The sequence below is a fragment of the Myotis brandtii genome, unplaced genomic scaffold (assembly GCF_000412655.1).
Source record: "Myotis brandtii unplaced genomic scaffold, ASM41265v1 scaffold315, whole genome shotgun sequence".
NCBI classification, from domain to species: Eukaryota; Metazoa; Chordata; class Mammalia; order Chiroptera; family Vespertilionidae; genus Myotis; species Myotis brandtii.
Genome location: NW_005362075.1, coordinates 2491945 through 2510757, shown reverse-complemented (window position 1 = coordinate 2510757; position 18813 = coordinate 2491945). Strand labels below are relative to the sequence as shown.

At 40.4% G+C, this 18813-nt stretch overlaps 1 long non-coding RNA gene across 1 annotated transcript; it reads left to right on the top strand.

Moving 5' to 3' along the window:
- Window positions 1-411: 411 nt before the first annotated feature.
- On the top strand, window positions 412-17619 carry LOC106726779. The gene is made up of 3 exons (XR_001362882.1): window positions 412-1107; window positions 11724-11732; window positions 17609-17619. It is a non-coding gene; the product is annotated as an uncharacterized LOC106726779 (long non-coding RNA).
- Window positions 17620-18813: the final 1194 nt, after the last annotated feature.

The following is an 18813-nucleotide window of genomic DNA, read 5'->3' as shown; positions in this document are numbered from 1 at the left end:
CAAATAACTTCTTACTTCAATTTAGAATATGAAAAAAATATATTGGTAAATCGAAGCAATTAAATTCCTACTTCAATTGAGAAGATAAATTTCAGTAAAATCCTAAAAGAACAAAAGAGAAAGCCTTATAGGTAGCTGGAGAATATGTTTTGTGCAGTAGGGCCAGGAAAAGCAAAGGCCTGAGGTAGGAGTAGGCACAGGTGTTTAAGGAGCAGCAAAAAGGCCAGTGTGGCTGGAGCAGAGTATGTGAGCAGAAAACTGGCAGGAAATGTAGGAAGAAAGATAAGTGGGAAAGATGTAACAAGCCTCCTAGGATATCGTGAGGAATTTGACATTGACTCTGAGATAAGAGAACAACAGAGGGTTTTGGACAGAGAAATAATATCATCTGACTTTTATTTTAATAGGCTCCCTCTGGCAGCTGTGTTGAAAATAGACTGAAGAGAGACAAGGTTGAAAACAGGAAGATGGCTAGGAGCCACTGCAATGGTCCGGGCAGGGGATGGACTCGGGCCAATCAATGCGATCTGAAATTATAGGAAAGAAGACTAAGCCCGTCGCATGTTAGTCACCAAATTGTTTAGCTATAATCACAATGATCATTACCTTTACTGATAAGTCTCCACACTCAGGTCATGATCACCTGTCACCTGTAATGACTACCTGCTGTCTCAAAACAGCCTTCCAGGTCTTTTACATGGAACCTCGGTCAGTTTCACAGCTCAGCCTTCCAGGCTGCTCCCTTAGCCACAATCCTCCCCCTTCACCAGCTGACATAGCTTCTTGCTGCCATGTACAGAGCCTTGGGAAGCTGCAAGGTCCTCGGGGAGATGCATGGAGTGGCCTCAACAGTCAGGAATAGGCTGCATTATTCAAAAGGAAAAGGAGAACCAAAGTAGCCTCACAGGCCCACCCTGAGAGGGAGTGATGGTGATATTTACCAGTCCAAGAGGATCAGAGCAAACACATACCCCACCTTGATTATTTGGTCAATGCTGTACAAATCACACTCACCTACATTAGCTTACTGATTCTTCCAGCAACTCTGTAGGTTAGGTGTCACTATCTCTATCCTATAGACAATGAAACTGAGGCCCAGAGTCACAGGTCCCAACTAATGGAATGGCAACATGAGAAAGCAAAGTCCCATCTTCTTTCCTTTCCACCAAAGGTTCTCAAACTAGAGCGTGCAGTAGAATCCCCCAGCGGGCTGTTTCTGGGTGACGCAGGTTGCTGGATCCCATACCTAAAGTTTCCCATTTGGTAGGTCTGAAGTGAGGCTGGAGAATTTGCATTTCTGGACTGTTCTCAAGTGATGCCATGCAGCTGGTCTGGGGCCACACTTTGAGAACCACTGACCTATATACTACTGAGTCATTGGAAAAGTAAAGCTCTCACACAATTTATAATAGCTAAGATCTGGAAACAGCCCAAGTAACCATCAGTAGATGACCCTATGTTCATAGCAGCACAATTTACAATAACTAAGATTTGGAAACAGCCTAAGTGCCCATCAGCAGATGAATGGATTAGAAAACGGTGGTATATCTACACAATGTATTATTACACTGCTGTTAGAAAAAAAAAAAAAGGAACTCTTACCATTCGCAACAGCATGGATGGAGCTGGAGAGCATTATGTTAAATGAGTCAGTCAGAGAAAGAGAAGTATCACATGATCTCACTCATATGTGGAATCTAAGTAACAAAATAAACTGATGAACGGAGTGGATCCAGAGACATGGAAGCATGGAACAGACTGTGGAATCTCAGAGGGAAGGCGGGGGAGGGTGGGTGCGAGGTAATCAACCAAAGACCTTGTATGCATATATGCATGTCCCATGGACACAGACAATGGGGCAGTGAAGGCCTGTGGTGGGGGGACAGGGAGAGGCTGGAGGGGGTCATTGAGGGATAAAAGGGGACATATGTAATACTTTCAACAATAAAGAATTATTTTTTAAAAAGAAAGTGAAATAAAGCTCTCATTCTTCATCATTTTTCCCCACCTCCTGCTCCCCAAAGCAAACCTTACTCAACCTTGCCCTTACAAGGAGAAAATGTTCTCAACTTTTAGCCTCTTTGTCTTTAAGATATTTTTCTAGATAACTAGGTATGAATATCCTGAACATTAAAAGCTGCTGAACTTTCTTACCCTTAACAGTGAACCCAGTTTCCCAGTTGTAAAATGGGAGTGACCGAGTTTTCTTTATAGAGATGTTGTCAGTATTAACAAAGATTATGTGTGCATACATACACAGTTTTTAAAAGAGGAACAGGCAGTACTGGCATACAGTAGGTGCACAATAAATGGTGATTATGATTTTCAACACATAATAACTCAGTACTTTGTGTCTGATCTTACACTAGGCCTTGGACATACAGTAGTACAAAGTCTGGCCAGGGAAACAAACAGTAAATAAATCTTAAAATTATTAAACTACAACTGTGTGGCAATGAAAAGCACAGACTATTAGGAGAGACTATTAGGCCAAACTAATCTAGTCTAGGAGTAAGAGAAGGTTTCCTTGAGTAAGTGACATACAAACTGAGACCTCAAGGATGAGTTGGACCAGCCACATGGAGAGGCCAGAAATACATAAAGTGGAGGAAACAGAGTATGCACAAGCTATTTGCTAACTATTATAACATTATACCAAACTCTTAAAGGAGTAGTCAAAGAGCTAAGAGATAACTCCAGTTCATTCTCTTAATTACCACCCAGACAACTTTCTATTTTGTATACTGAAAGAATCAAACTCATGTAGGAAAGCATGGTTCTAAGAAAAATGGAAACATGCTGAGCAAAGAAGAAAAATGTGAATAACAGACTCAATAGTTACTGAGAATAGTCTATAAAGAAAAATAACTCCAATAGCATGTCTATGCCAACAGCCAGCATTCTCATTTCTGACTGAGACCCCAGCCTGGTGGTCTGAGTGTTCAGCCCTAATGTTCATGGAAGCAGAGATGGTCCCTCCTCTTTCTCTTCCTGGGCTAACCTGCTCAGTGTTGACCAGATGTGAACACTAGCCACGCACCCTCCAAACACATAATAATCCCTCTTTATCTGACAGTTGCAGAGTCTTTTCTTTGGGGTGAGATAGCATGATGTCCTAAACTTCTAGGGAGTCATTATTTGATGTGCTAACAAAACCACATTTAATCCTGCATGCACTCAGATTTCCCCAACAACACAGCTGTAGATGACAGGAAGTTGGGCAAGCATGCCCTTTGGGTTGTGGTAAGGGATCCATGGATGTGGCTCTAGCCTTGGAAGCTGAACAACAGTGCTCATGTGGGAACTGGGCTCTCCCCAAGAGCAGGGACCAGCCTAATCTGGTCCTCCAGGCCCCCAGGGGCTTCTGTGTGAAGACAAAGGTTCTGTGTCCTTCCCCATTCACTCCCCTTTAGTCCAGCATCTGCATGTGAGGCACAAACACTTCTTTCTCCAAAAGCGACACTGAGAAATCACACTGCATTTCGAAACTTATGCCAGCATCTGTGGCTCTGGCAAGATAAAAAATGGCACGAAGGCCATTTATCCTCTGGCCATTCTTGCCAAAGACAATAGAACCCATCAGAGGACTAGGTTAGTTTCAAATGCATGGCACTGAAGCTCTAAATTGGCTTTACTTTCCAAACATCTACCCATCCTTAGAAAGGCTCCCAGGTCAACTTCCTCTAAGAACCTTTTCCTGACCAACTAAAGTATATCTTTGTGTGATGCAGCTTTGGGAGAAAGAAAGATAAACAAAATAAGACAGAGAGAGAGCCTAGGAACTACATTCTTATCTGTCTTGGAGAAGGTGCTGGATGAGCAGGTTGACAGGTTCTGTTGCATCCTGGCATGGAGCAGCAGGAAGTCCTGTATCCCTGTGTACTGAGGAAGAGGACAGAGAAACAGCCCACAGGCATGTTTCCCCTTAGCATCCCAGACCTAAGTGGGTTTGTAAAAATGCCCTAACACTTCTAAGTCAAGGATCCAAATTGTTCTGCCTTCATAGGAGAGGCAGGACTCTTGCTTAGGAATGAATACATATATTATCTCAATGAGTCTTGCACTTCATAGGAGATGAAACTAAGGTTTAAAAATATAAATTGTTCATGTCATAGACCACCTTGTGTATTAGATCTGGTTGACCCCAAAGCACTGAAATATCACTTCTCAGATCTGAAAAAGCTGAGCATTTTGGGTAAAGATTCAATAGAATCTGAGTACTCTGGATGAGTCAAAGATTCTCAACTTGCTGTGAATTAATTTCAAATTCCATATAAAGAAGAAAAAAATATTGCAAAAGTCCCTCTTATTCAAGAACAACTCATAACTTCCACTCCCCAAAATATCTGTTCCTATTCCCATGTTTCCTTTCTCAATGAGTGGTACCAACACCACCTATTTCTGCCAGTCAAGGATGTAGAAGTAATTCTGGACATTTCCAGACACAGACACACACAGACACACACACACCACATCCAGTCTGTCACCAAGACCTGCCAATTTTGGCTCCTAAATATCTGTCAGAACTATGTAATTTCCTCTATGCCTGCTGCTACTGTCTAATCCAGGCTACCATCACCTCCCCTGGACAAGCGCAGCAGGTTCTCAGTACCATCCCTACATCAACCACAGCCTCACCCAGTCCCTTTCACTTCTGCATATTGCAGCCAGAGTCTTCTTTTTGAAATGTGAACCTGGTGACATACCCACTCCACTGCCCCTTCCACAGTTCTTAATACATACCAAAAGCTTCCCATTGTTAATAAGACAAAAACCTTAGCATGGTCCTGCATGGACTGACTCTGCTACTTATCTCTCCAGACGCATAGCAAATTATTCTTTCTTTCTGTGTGTTCCAACCACTTATAGTATTATTTGTAAAATGTAGTATTATTTGCAGTCTTCAAACATTCTATGCTTTTTCTCTTCCTAAGACTTTTACCAGTATATAGAATCCACCCAGAATATTCCTCCTCACTGTTATGGCAGAAATCAGGTTGGTGGAAAGCGACAAACCAAACGTGCTTGGAGGTTCAGAAAAGGAGTGTTTAATTGCACCAGTGCTGGCTCAGCGGAATCCTCCTCTCTAGAGGCTGCACTCCGAACAAAGTGGGGCTTGGCCTTTTATATTTTCCTAGGCTCTTTGTCTCCCATATATGGCATACATACACATTTTAGGCATTCTTTCTATGTTACACGTTAAGTTTCCAGGTATCTGTTGCAGTTTGGGGAGGAGGACTGTAACCTGGGACAGTAGAAGCTTGACTAGCAGCAGACCCTACTGGAGCAGAAGCAGAAGAAGCAAGCGGGATTACAGAAGCTGAGGCGTGGTTATGGTGATGCAAGCATGGAGGGGGCTTGCCATCTCACCCTCCCAACCAACTGGAAACTCCTATCCAGCCTTCAAGTCTCAGCTCAAATGCTGAATTCTAGTAGAAGCCTTTCCTAAGTCCCCAGACTAAGACAGGACCTCTTGTTAGATACCCACAGAGCATCCTGTACCTTCTTTTCATGGAACTTATAAAGGTTTGTCATTAGACATGTATTATATAATTATTTTTTTTCTTTCTCTCTCTCCCTCTGTCAGTTGCAAGCTCCCTGAGGGCAGGGCCTGCATTTATCTGCTTCTCTCCTTGGAATCTCTAATACCAAACATAATTCCTGAGACCTATTAGGTGCTTAGTAAATATTTGTAATGTCAGAAGGAAAGATTAAAGGAACGGAAGGAAGCAAGAAGGAAGAAACATGATGAAGACAACTAAGTTGTAGCCTGAATCTCAGGATTGGCTTGGGGAGTGGGGTGGGTGAGTGAGCCCAGCTGCTAAGAGCAGGAAAAGACTGGGTTATGAGGAGCTGCTACGCTCTCCCTGGGAATCCACCTTCTTGGCCTCCTGTGAGGCTATCCTAAGTGAGCCAGAATCTGCCCAATAGGATGTCTTCTAGCCTTTGTCCTACTTTTGTGTCAGGTGAAATCAGAGAGTAGGTAGGAGCTGAAAAAACATTACTACCTTGCACTGGCCTAAAACCCTGACCACATTTATGTAAGCTGTAGCTGTCCAAGAAAGGTCACTGCAAAGTGCGTGGGGAGGTTAGTGTTGTGCTGCTTTTTCCCATTGAGCTGTTCAGATTAGCATATTCTATATTTCTGTATCACCTGGTTGTTCGTACAGTGTTTCACAACTGCCTTAGAATTTCTCCCAGAGGCATTTTCTTTCTTCTTCTCATATTTCATATGAAGTCGGCTGTAAGCTAACCTCATCTAGCTTCACTCCTAACTCCTCCTGAGCTGCTTTCCGGCTTACACCTGTTCCTCTGTGAAGTTGGCTCCTGGTGGTGATTTTAGAAACGCTGACTTGCATAAAGGGCATAACAAGCCGCTGGGCTGCCACGTCGGCACCATGTCAATCCTGCTTATGTGCTCAAAGGATTCCTGCGGCGAGTTAGTTACAGTCCAAAAGCTGAAATCCTGAGTTTACCACGGACAGAAAGGAATGTTCTAGGCAAGCTCTGGCACCTGCTGCCCCGGAGCCCTCAGTCCTGCCCCGTTTAGAGGACCACTTGAAAAGCTACTGCCAGTGGCTCCCTACAAGTGTGGCTAAGCAGCACATTTTAGAGACTCCAAAAAAGCTCATGCCACTGGCACAAAGACAATCTTTCTGGGAATCAAAGAGAAAGAGGCTGGAACGATGCTGGCTGTACTCAGGGCCCTTCACTTATCTACTGATTGCAGAACAAATGAGGTCTTAAAAGAGAAGAATGTATGCTGAAAAGTCTTGATCCACCCTTTAAAGTGGAAATAAAACCTCTTCATGTCGAGCAGAGGTGAAGCAGTAACCCCATTAGATTATAGCCCCAGTTTCCTACACCCATCAGTACAACCTGCAGGTGCATTACCAGGAATTAAGAGACCACCTTCAAACTGAATTCCAATCCCAGAAGCCTTGGTTTGAGTAGACAAAATGCAACTGCAGATGCAACAGCTAAAAAGAGTGTTTCTCCTGTACTACAGGCTTGAGGATCTTCCTCAGAAAGAACATTGGGTGGAAGAACGCTCAGGTATGATTTTGGTGAGGCCCCTGCTCAGTTCTGGAGGTGAAGCTACCAGGAGAACATAGACTGAGTAAATGTGTTCCCACTCTACATTGGTTTATAGCCTAGTGCTTACTCAATATGGCCCGAGAAGTAGGACTAACACAAAAGGACAGAAGCTACAAAGAACAGATTTGAATTCAATATAAACAAGAACTAAGAGCAGCATAAAGGTGGGGTTGGTACCCCCTCCTCATGGCCATGAGTTCTCTGTCAGTGGATGTCCAATCACAGGTGACTGAGGAACCTCAGGGCTCCTGAGGCCCAAAAAGCTCCATGGGGTGTAAACCCCTGGCATTGCTCCTCCATTGGAAGTACATCTGGAGGAAGCACCTTAGCAAGAATCACAATCAGAAAGCATATCATATTGTCCAAAGGAGAAGAAAACAAAAACAAATACATCCCAAGGAAACAAACTCGGGGAAAAGAATCCTTATTCAAAGACAAAGGAAAAGAAGCAAAAGTCAAGATGTAAAGTAAAGGAGGAGAAGCGAAGCTTTGAGGAGGCTCCTGAGGTAACCAGCAGACTGAGACAGCCGTCTTGCTTAGGGTTGCTAGGACCAAAGTTGGGCCATGCCTGGGTGAGTTCTTGCTGGGGTATCATGGAGGTATTCAAGCCTTAGGTGAATAGTTGGACTTCATCAGTTTTCAGCTAGAATTGCTAAGCCCCCAAATTACAAGTCACATTTTATGAGTATGTACCCTTATACTTTTTTCTGGAGAATTGACTACTTTTAACAGATTCTAAACAGTTATGCTGGTTTAGATAAACTTCAAAGCACCTGTTTATTCTATCAGCATGTTTAATATCACATACAGTGAGGCCTTGACTTACAAGTTTAATTTGTTCCGAGACCGAGCTCAAAAGGAGCTCGTTAACTCAAATTACTCTGTCAACTCAAAGCAAAAAATCGGCGGAGAGACAGTTGGTATCTCAAAAAACTCGTTAGTCGGGACACTCGTAAGTCAAGGCCTCACTGAATATGGATATTTGGAAATCTTTCTTACTTGGTATTAGATAATCAGAACTTTAAAGTTGTATCTAGTATTAGCTCTTGCTCTCTGGGGGACTGATAGTAAAATAAATTGATAAATGTTCCTCCTACTAAATGATTACACCGTGGCTGTATTCAGGCATTGGAGTGTTATGAAGCCCAAGGAATGAAAACAACTTAACACCAAGTATTAAGTCCAATCCCAGGGAGGGTTCACATGGCGTGTATACTGAGCATTTGCCCTTTTCCTTCTCAAACTGCTTTCCACTTTTGACAACTGCCTCAATTTTTATTTGGGATCAGCTCCCTCTCACTCTTGAATAACGTGATCTGGGTTGGCTCTTTCTTCTGTTGTGCGGGTGAAGCTCCTTCAGTCAGAGTCATGTTTTCCCTGGCCACATGGCTGGGGTAGGGTTGGCAGGACACCTAATCCATTTGAGTCCTGGTGACTCTCAGGGATAATCCTGGGAATACTGGGACAAAGACTCTTGCTTTTTGCACCCTGGATTTAAATCTCTGAGTGGCTGACAGGCACCTCCTTAACCATGTGAGGTCCCAAAATCAAGCCAACACTGGAGAAGCAGATCCAAGAAATGGATAACAGGAACTCAGTTCTTGGTAATGTGATTTAAGCATAAATCAAGGCACACTTGAGGCTAAATTACATCTCATTCATGTGTGCCAATAGACCCCCTCTTTTAAACAACACAAGACAGTTTGCTTTGGGTTTTCTGTCACTTGCAACCAAATGACTTCTGATTGCAAGTGAAAATGCAAAACTACGGTTTGACAGTTACCATTTAGAGTCCCCATAAAATAAAACTCTATCAATTCAAATGGCTTTTTCTAAGCACACCTAATGGTGAAAGAGTATTTTTACCTGCTTTCTCCTCACTGGTGTCTTTGCTTCCTCTCCACTCTTCTAAAGTATCTCCAAGATAACACAAATTCCCTCGAGGATCGTATTTCCATTTAAAACATGCTCTGAAATGCAACCAGCTCTTAAAATCATTTCACAGAAACCTTAACAAGACAAAGCAGCAAAGGGAATGCAAAATGTAATATAGCCATGGTGTTTGAACATAATGGGGAACATGATTTTATAGCATAATGAGGAAACAGAACTCCTTCCAGTTCCATTTATCCCAAGAAGCTAAAATCAGTGTGAAAGTTAATGTCACCTTTTTTATGAAAATAAATTAATATTTTCATGGGGGAAAATGGGCTTTATAACCTAAAACCTAATCCTTTGTTTATAATTTGTGAAATTATAATTCTAATAGCAATTAGCAGGTAACCAAACCTTGACACCATAAGACTTGAAAGTCATGTTTTAGCAGGGGCAGAAACAAAGTCAGATCGATGGACAACTCTTTGCCTGGTTTGTTCAGTGAGTCCATGGGTACTTGGTAAGCCACTATTTAGCACAGTCCCTTCTTTAATTATTGAAACCACATACAATGTCATGGTGGTAAGCCAGACACACGTAATCAGACCTAATTTGAAATTAGACAAGTAATCAATCAATAAATGAAACTACTTGCTTAATAGAAAAATGATTTTTGTAAACAATTGAAATAGCAGCAAAAGGAGCTCAGGATTGATAAGGTACAGAATTCTGCACATTGTGAAACTGGAAGTAGAAGAGAGGTTATTTGATAAAGTAGCTGTAAATACCAAAAGCAGTTTGAACAAGCCTTCTAAAATGTCTTCAGCCTGAACATAATAGTTCACAAGAAAGTAAATGCCATGTAAGTAAACTTCTAGATATCTAAGAATTTGCCTCAGTTGGAATATTTTCCCAAACTAACTTATGTACTGTCATTCTAGAAGTAAATAAAAATATATCTGTTAAATGGTTGGGGGTGGGAGCTTCTAAAGTTTATTTAGAGACACTTATTCAGATGAAATAAAGAGTTAAGTCATCCAAGTAAATTAAACTCAAAACTTACACAGTTTTCTAAACTCCTTCACCTCAAAAGGTTTTCTTTTATATTTCACTTAATTGCAGAGCTTTTATCTCATAAAATTATTTCACCATCCCTTTAAAAAGACTAGCTCAGAGAAATATTGGTTAGATCCAATGGCTCAAAACCCAAAGATTTGATAAATCATAGTATTAGATTTTGCAACATCCTTGCTTCTCTCCATTTTCTATGAATTCTGAAGCATTCACATTAAATTCAAACTAACTTAATTTAAAAACTTCTTTAAGACAGCGTTTAGGATAATTGGATAGCCATATCTTGTGATCAGAAGATCAATATCGCAAAGGCTGCTCATAGCAACCCTAACACGCTTCCATAGAGATGCATGGCAGGTCTCAGTTTTGGGGGCAAGTTCTGCCTAACTGAAAGGCAAAATCTTTAGAACTGACTAATGTCAAAATATGATGGCTAAAAGTAATCATTTAAAGTCGTTAAAAAATTCATGTGTTTATACTAAGTACAAAAGCTTGTGAAATATTAGATAAAAACTTAAGCAGCTCTTTATATGGCTCACAAGTTTGCAGTCCATAAGAGAATATAAAACTAACCACTTGAGATTTAATGTGACAATGGAAATGGGAGATTGGGAAAAGGCAATGCAAAAGCATTTCCAAAATACTATAAGCATTTAAAGCATAAAAATATGCTAATATACAAAAATAATATTTTATAAATAAGCTCTCAAACCTACAATAAAATGGAAAAACAATGAAGACTAAATTTAGAACCTAAAACACAGTTCAAATAAAATTATTTCATTTTTAAATGCATGCATTCCTTAAGTAGTTTGTTCCATGAAATAACACTCATAAAAGAAACTATCTTTTCTGGAAAACACTAATAACTAATTAAAGCTACCAATTCACACAGCTGGAGCATGAATTATTAATGAACTATGGGTTGGTAATAAGAAAGCATAAGAGACAGCTTAGCACTGTAAAATACCACAGAAATAGGAGAATCAGGAAAGGAAAACCAGCTCTCTGGAGGAAGAGAAATAAAGCAATCTCTACAATTGAATTCAAATATTCATATTTGAAAACTACAGATTCCTGGTGGAAGTAAGAACAAATAATATATAAATTCTATTAATAAACATTATTAATGAAGCTAACTGCTAGACAGAGTAATAATTATTTTATACATAGCACAGTGGATACAAATTTTTCTTTAAATTGTTATGCCCACCGACTCATTAAAAATGGTGCATGAAGGTCTATTTTTTTAAAGCATCATAGAAGGATAAGCATCAAGTGAACCAAAATTATTCTAGCTCTGAGTTACAGTTGTTTAACCCCCAAGCCTCCATCTGGAACATTTTTTTAGAAACCAGCACCCCCAAAAAGAAATTGACCATTAGCAGCACAGAAAGGGGTATATAAACACCAAGCAGAGCCACAGATGTAGTCAAACAGTCCAATCTGGGACCACCAGGCAAAAAAGAACGACTGTCTTTCATCACTGCCCTACCTTCAAGAAAATTCTCATTTGTATGGATTTATCAACAGTTCCCATTCATCAACTCACCAGCGCAAAAGAAGCCAAATTTATCATCCAGTTTCTGACATCTAGTCTGTTTCCAAGTGTGCAACCAGAGTGTGCCTCGGTAGCTCTCTTAATTGAGAGATTTTAAATGAGAAAATGGGGACAGGTGACTATAGTTAGAACCTTCAAGCAGGTAACTCATGAAAGTACTAGCAGGAAAGAGCCACAGTTTAATACTATTGCATTTCCGTGCTGAAATTCAGAAAGTGAGTCTTCTTGAAGAATCTTGCTTGAGAGCCTTAGCTCAGTTAATTGTTACCCAGTGTAGCCCTATCTTTACCCCACTTATTCTGTGAGTGTTAAAACAAGGGATGTGACTTTTCCCCTCATTTGTGTGTTTCTTGACTTATCTAATTATTGTAGATCTTCAAGTTCCGTAATCTGTGGGACTGAAAAACTCAGGTATATTTGAAATAATAATTATCTGCCCATATGGAAATAACATTTTACTTAATTGTAAATCAGTTAACATTTAATTAGTGCTTAGTACGTGTTTATACACTGAAAATTCTAATCACAGAGAAGTCCAAAACTTAATTTTAGCCAAAGTTGCAACCTAATCACCACTAATTTTTTTCCCAGACCTGTTGATGTTGGGGGTTCTTCTCACGTTCCCTTGCCTCTTTCACTTCTGGTTCAGGGTCTCGTGAGCTGTGGCAGAACTGAAAGTCAGACAAAAGAAAGGAAGCAAAGCAACAAGGTTCTACAGATCACCACCCATCACCTCTTTCTCTGGAAAAATCTTGTCTTGAACTTTATCCACTGCTGATAAAAATTGTATTAGAGAAGACCAGCATAGCCTGAGGCAAAATTCCCATAGATTAATTTTTAAAGCCAACACACTCCTTTCAGCATCTCTTTATCCACAGTAGTGGCTGGTTCTATCTTTGCATAGCACAATGTCTGGCCCAGAAAGAGGTGTTCAATAAATATTTGTAGTATCAACTATTCATTAATTAGTTGGTTGACTATATTCTGGAATTCCTTGGCCGCCATCAGCCACATTCTATACCTCCAATGGAACATGGCCTCTATCCTTGAGCTCTTTGTCACAACTAGTCATCCTGAGAAAGTCATCTCAGTTTCAATAAAATTCTTCACAAAAGAAAATATACATTCAAAATGGAATATTCCAGGATAGATAACTCAATCAACCACTTTTTACCTGAGAGCATCCATAAATACAATGAATCTCCAGGGTTAAATTTTCAGATATCAAAGCTGAAGCCAGGGAGAATCTCTTATGTCACCCATCTGCCTCTAATCAATGTGGACCAAGCGCTAAGACTTATGCTAGAGAAAAAGAGGAGGGAGAATTTATTCTTCATTTCCAAGTTTTCTTTTTACTTCTGTATATTTTGTTATGCTCCTCTTTACTACTAAGTGAATATGAAATAGATTATGTCAAAATTATTTAAAAATATATCACAAGGCCAACTCAAGAACATGAAAATAGACCTTTTATTAATTACTAGCATGTTATTTACATTGAAGCATACATAATAGTACACTGCTTGGCAGCCCAGACTCTGGGGATCTTGGACATGTTGCTTCACCACTCTGTGGTTCTGTTTTCTCATCTTTTAGGAGACAATAAAACTCCTTCTTCATATAGTTGTCATGAGAAAGAATAGTGCCTGACATAAAATGAACACTCAGCAAGGAACAACTTCTATAATTTAAATTCAAGGGAACTGGATAGTAATTATCAGGCTAATGACATTTTGGTTTTTACAACATACAAACTTGGAATGAAAACAAGCACTAGACTTTCTAACAAATGAGCAGAAACTTGATAGGTAAGGCCTCAAATTAAAACAATAACAGAGGAATTCACATTATAGCTGTGCTCAAACATTTTCAGTTAGCATTATGAGTTATTGGAAGTATAAATTCAGGTATCAATCAACAAATGGAAATTTTGAGAGGCAATGGCCCTCCCAGCAATCTTAAAATATATTACAGAGTAAGTCAACCTCTTTCTGCATGAATAATAATTAGCTAGGAAATATATTAAAATGCTTCCCTATCAGAGATTATAGCTTCTGCCTCACATATGTCCCCACCCCGCTTCCAGCCTCCTCACTAAGGGAAACCCAGACTCCAAAGGGCTAAGCCCTGACACAAGTTCCCAAGGGCTTCCAAGACTTTCCCCCAAGGCTGTGACCAGCATTCATACCAGCACATACCATTTGTTAGAGATTGAATTGGATCCCCAAGAGATGTGTTGAAGCCCTGACCTTTAGTACCTCAGAATATGACCTTATTTGGAAGTAGTGTCTTTATAGAGGTAATCATGTTACAATGAAATCATTATGCCAGGTACTAAATTAATATGACTGGTGTCCTTATACAAGAGGGAAATTTGGACCCAGAGGCAGATACACAAGAAGAGAAGGTATGGGAAGACTGAAGGCAGAGATTAAGGTGATACATCTAGAAGCCAAGGAATCCAAAGGTTGCCAGTAAACCACCAGAGGCTCAGAGAGAGGCAGGGACCAGATTCCATCACAGCCCTCAGAGGGAACCCACCATGCTCACACCTTGACCTCAGACTTCCAGCCTGCAAAACTGGGGGACAATAAAGTCATGTTCCATCAGCCACCCAGTTTGGGGTATTTCGTTACAACTGTCCTAGCGGAATAATACAGCACTTCTGACTGGACCTTTCCCTGAGGTAGCATCTACCTCCTGGCCTTCTCATCCAAAAGAAGCACCGTTCCCTCAAATCTTGGGATGATAAAAGTGAGATTGTTCTGCAGCCTTCTGAGTACATTCTGAAAACCCAACAAGGAGTCCAGAGCCTTTAGGACTTCAGGAGATATAAGAATCAAAGATTTTTTTAAATATATTTCTTTATTGATTTCAGAGAGGAAGGGAGAAGGAGAGAGAGATAGAGACATCAATGATGAGAGAGAATCATTGATCGGCTGCCTCCTGCACACCCCCTACTGGGGATGGAGCCTGCAACACAGGCATATGCCCTTGGCCGGAATCGAACTCGGGACCCCTCAGTCTGTAGGCTGACGCTCTAACCACTGAGCCAAACCAGCTAGGGCTTAAAGATTTTTTTGAAAGAAGAAGCTAGATAGCATGGCCTCTCAAAGCCTGGGATTAGTTAGATTTTCATGGTTCTGAACTGAAGCCAGGTTTTATTAACAAGGATTACTTGCAGTCTCACCTGCTCTTTAACCTGGTTAACAGCATGTGTGACACCTGAATGACATAAGCAAGTCCTCTGTGAAACCAAGAAAACTGTATGCAGTTAAAATAAAGATTCCTGTGGGATTGTTCTACCAAGTATGCCTTGAGGAAAATAATAAGAAGGCCTCCTTCAAAAACTCAAGTAGCATTCACAGTCTTCAATCCTCATGATGTAATTAAGAATATTTGTAGTAGAGAACTCAGGATATTATGAAAGGATCTGATACATCCATACTTGAACTTTTCCACTTTTTATAGGCATTTATAGGCAATGAGGCTCAGAGGACCATCGTTAATCAGAAGGGCTGAAACTAGACCATGACTCAATTTTCCACCCACCCACTCAACCCATTATTAGTACCTATTACGTACTGAGGACACAGAGGTGAGAGTGGTGAGGAGTGGGAATGTAAACATCTGAAGAAGTAAAGGACAGTGAGCATGGAGAGAACACTTGGAATAGCAGTAGGTGAGAGTAAAAGGCACACACAGGAGTTGCCCTTGGGGCCAGACCTTTGAAAATAAGTCAGTGTTCACTAAGGCAACATGGAGGCCAGGCAGGCAGAGGAAGAAAGGCCTTTCCAATCAGAACAGTAGGAGAAAAACCACAAATCAGGGAGTGGGAGGTTCCAGGGCAAAGTGCCTGGAAGAGGGCAGACTGCGCCTTGGATGGCAGCAGTCTGGGGCTTTGTTTCATAGGCCACAGACAGACACTGAAGGGTTTACGAAGGACATAATCGGTTGTGTGCATCAGAAAGCTTGCTTAGTGGCCATGTTCAAAATAAACTAGAACTGGAGATAGGCTGGGCACAGGGAGACTTATTAAAAGGTTATTTCAGGAGTTCATGAGAAATAAGAGGTAGAAAACAATGAATCATTTCAGAAGGGAACTGACAAATCCTAGTGGCCAATTGAACAGAAGGAAGAAAAGCAGGCCAAAGATGGCCCTGAAGCTCTAAGATCATAAAAAAATAAGGACAGAGGAGGTGATGTTATTAACTGGGAAAAGAAACCCAGGGGACTAGGTGACCCTTGGGGAACTTCCAGATTGTCTCATAGCTTCTTATGGACACTAACAGGATCATAAAGTTGTATGGAATGGGCATAAAACTTTATGATAAAAACACTATCCATTAATTTAAGGTAAAGACAAGAAACCTTTTCTTCACATTTTCAGCAGCAACAATACACACATTTCAAATACATCCCTGGGAAGTATCCATATCTAACCTAGTTATTGTAACTTTGGAAGACAACTCTCAAATGGGAGAAACACCAAACGTTTCTTCTTGTAAGTTACATTAGTGACACTGTCAACAAACTAAAGGCAAATAATTGATTTTAATGAATCAGGATTTATATTTTAACATAAATAAGTATAATTTAACTTCAAATTAGATTTATGCCTCAATGGATATAGGTATACATTCAATCAATGGGCACTCACAAGAGAAACTTCAAAGATAAAGGTTTATTCCCATCCTCAGGAGCCTCCACTCTTATTTATATGATTTAAAAAATATACAGGACATGCATGGGTTTATGTCCGGTAGCACTTTAAACGTGTATCAAGGGCTCTGTAAGACCAGTCATGAATATAGACTTTGAAATTCATCACAAAGGTAGCCTCAAGTCTTCTCATTTTATACACTATCCTCCGAGCATATTTTCTATACAATCTGATGGTTCTAAATATAGTACTCTTTCCTGGGCTCCAACTTTCTTTAGTTGGGTACCATGCCCCTTAGCTCAAACTCAACACAACCAAGACTGAAATCAAATCTTCTGTCATTCTAAACCTGCTGGTACCTGGCTCCTTATTGACTACCTTGGCTAATGGAATTGTCATCTACCTACACTGTCTAAGTCTGAAGCTTAATAGTCATCAAGGAATACTCATCCTAAATACCTCAATCAGTCCCCACATCCATTTTCTAGCTAAGTCTGCCTTCTCCCCTTTCAAACAATGTCAATGTCATGTTTCAGTATCCCATAGTTCTTGCTTGGACAATTTCAATATCCTTCTAATTTTTCACTCTGCCTCAAATATCTACATTTTCCACAAAGTGATCTTTCTGAAGTATAAATCTCTAAAGCGCCACCATAATCTGGGCTAAATATGTGTCGATAGCTTTCCTTGCCTTCAGGATGAACCTAAACACCTTATGTGGTCAGCAAAATAATGGTTCTCCAAAGATGCCCATGTCTTAATCCCCAGAACTAGTGATTCAGCCACAAGCCAAGGAATGCAGGCAGCCTCTCCAAGCTTAACGGGGCCAGGAATGGATTCTCCCCCAGAGCCTCCGAAAGGAACACAGTTCTGCCAAAACCTTAATTTTGGCCCTATAAGATAATTTTGGACATCTGACCTTCAGAAATATAAAATAATAAATATGTGTTGTTTTAAGCCACTGAGTCTGTGGTAATTTGTTACAAAGCAGTAGGAAATTAATACTCCATTATATGGCATACAGGGCTACTCACAAACTGGGCCCCACCTGCCACTGGTACCATGCCTCTCTACTCAAACTCAACACAGCCCAAAGTGAAGTCATATCTTTTGTCACCCCAAATCTGCTGGTACCTCCTTCAGTATTTTGTCTTGATTGATGGAATCACTATGAACATGCCTTCCAAGGTCCCTACTCTTCAGTCAAACCAAATATTTATTTTTTCATATTTCTATACCTGTGCCTATGTAGGTCACTCTACCTTCTCTACTCATCTTTCATGAGTTCACTAAAACAGCACCTGCTTTGAAAAACTTTCCTGGTTGTTGAGATGGAGTCACATGTCCCCAAGCTCTGTGTCCTTCCAGTATCCTATACATAACATAGCTGTGTGTTTATTCCAATCTACCCCACGGGGTGCGTTGTCTGCACCTTCCACTAGACCAGCGGTTCTCAACCTGTGGGTCGCGACCCCTTTGGGGGTCAAATGACCCTTTCACAGGGGTCGCCTAAGACCATCCTGCATATCAGATATTTACATTACAATTCATAACAGTAGCAACATTACAGTTATGAAGTAGCAACGAAAATAATTTTATGGTTGGGGTCACAACATGAGGAGCTGTATTTAAAGGGTCAGAAGGTTGAGAACCACTGCATTAGACCATCAGCTACTTGAAAACAGATACCCCATGTTAATTCATCTCTACATCCCCAGTACCTAACACAGTGCCTAACTCATAAAGGCAAATTGAATACACTTGATGGCAATAATAAAAATAGAACAATAGACCAAAAAAAAAAAAAGCAAGGTTAAAAGGAGGCCATGGGAAGTGTGTCTCAGTGGTTAGAGCATTGGGTATCAAAGGGTTGTGGGTTCAAGTCATGTACCTGGGTTGCAGGTTCCATCCTTGGCACTGGTCAGGATAAACGCAGGAGGCAACTAATTGATGTGTCTCTCTCACATTTCTCTCTCTTCCCCTCCCTCCTCTAAAAATCAATGGAAAAAATATCCTTGGGTGAGGATTAACAAAAAAGGGGGGGAGGGAATCTAGGATGATGAGAAAATCTTTATTGATAAATGGCAAAGGAGATATTGGAGATAGAGGGATTAGATGTGTAAATGCAAAAAGGGAGATAAACTTATTTTACCAGCCTGAAAGTAGTCCAAATAAGTGAGATAATTGACAAAAGTAGAGGAACTATACTTGAAAAGGAAGTTTTTTTCTCTAAGTAAGAAAAAAAAAGATTAATGCACAGACATTAATTGATTAAAAGATTAATATACACGTGCACAAAGTCAAAGTGTATCCTTTCACAAGATTAGGGACTTAAGTTTTATTTTAAGACATATTTATGTAGTTCCCTTATATTTCTCCAAAATCTCTCAGTATAATTTTAACAATAGATCAGATAGCTGGTAGCTCTTGGGAATTTTTTTAGGGCATCAGATCCTTTTACAAGTCAGGAAAGCACCTGAGTGTTTCCAGCTGCTTTATTTCAAAAAAGAAAAATACCAGTTTGTTTCCAACCAATTCAAGT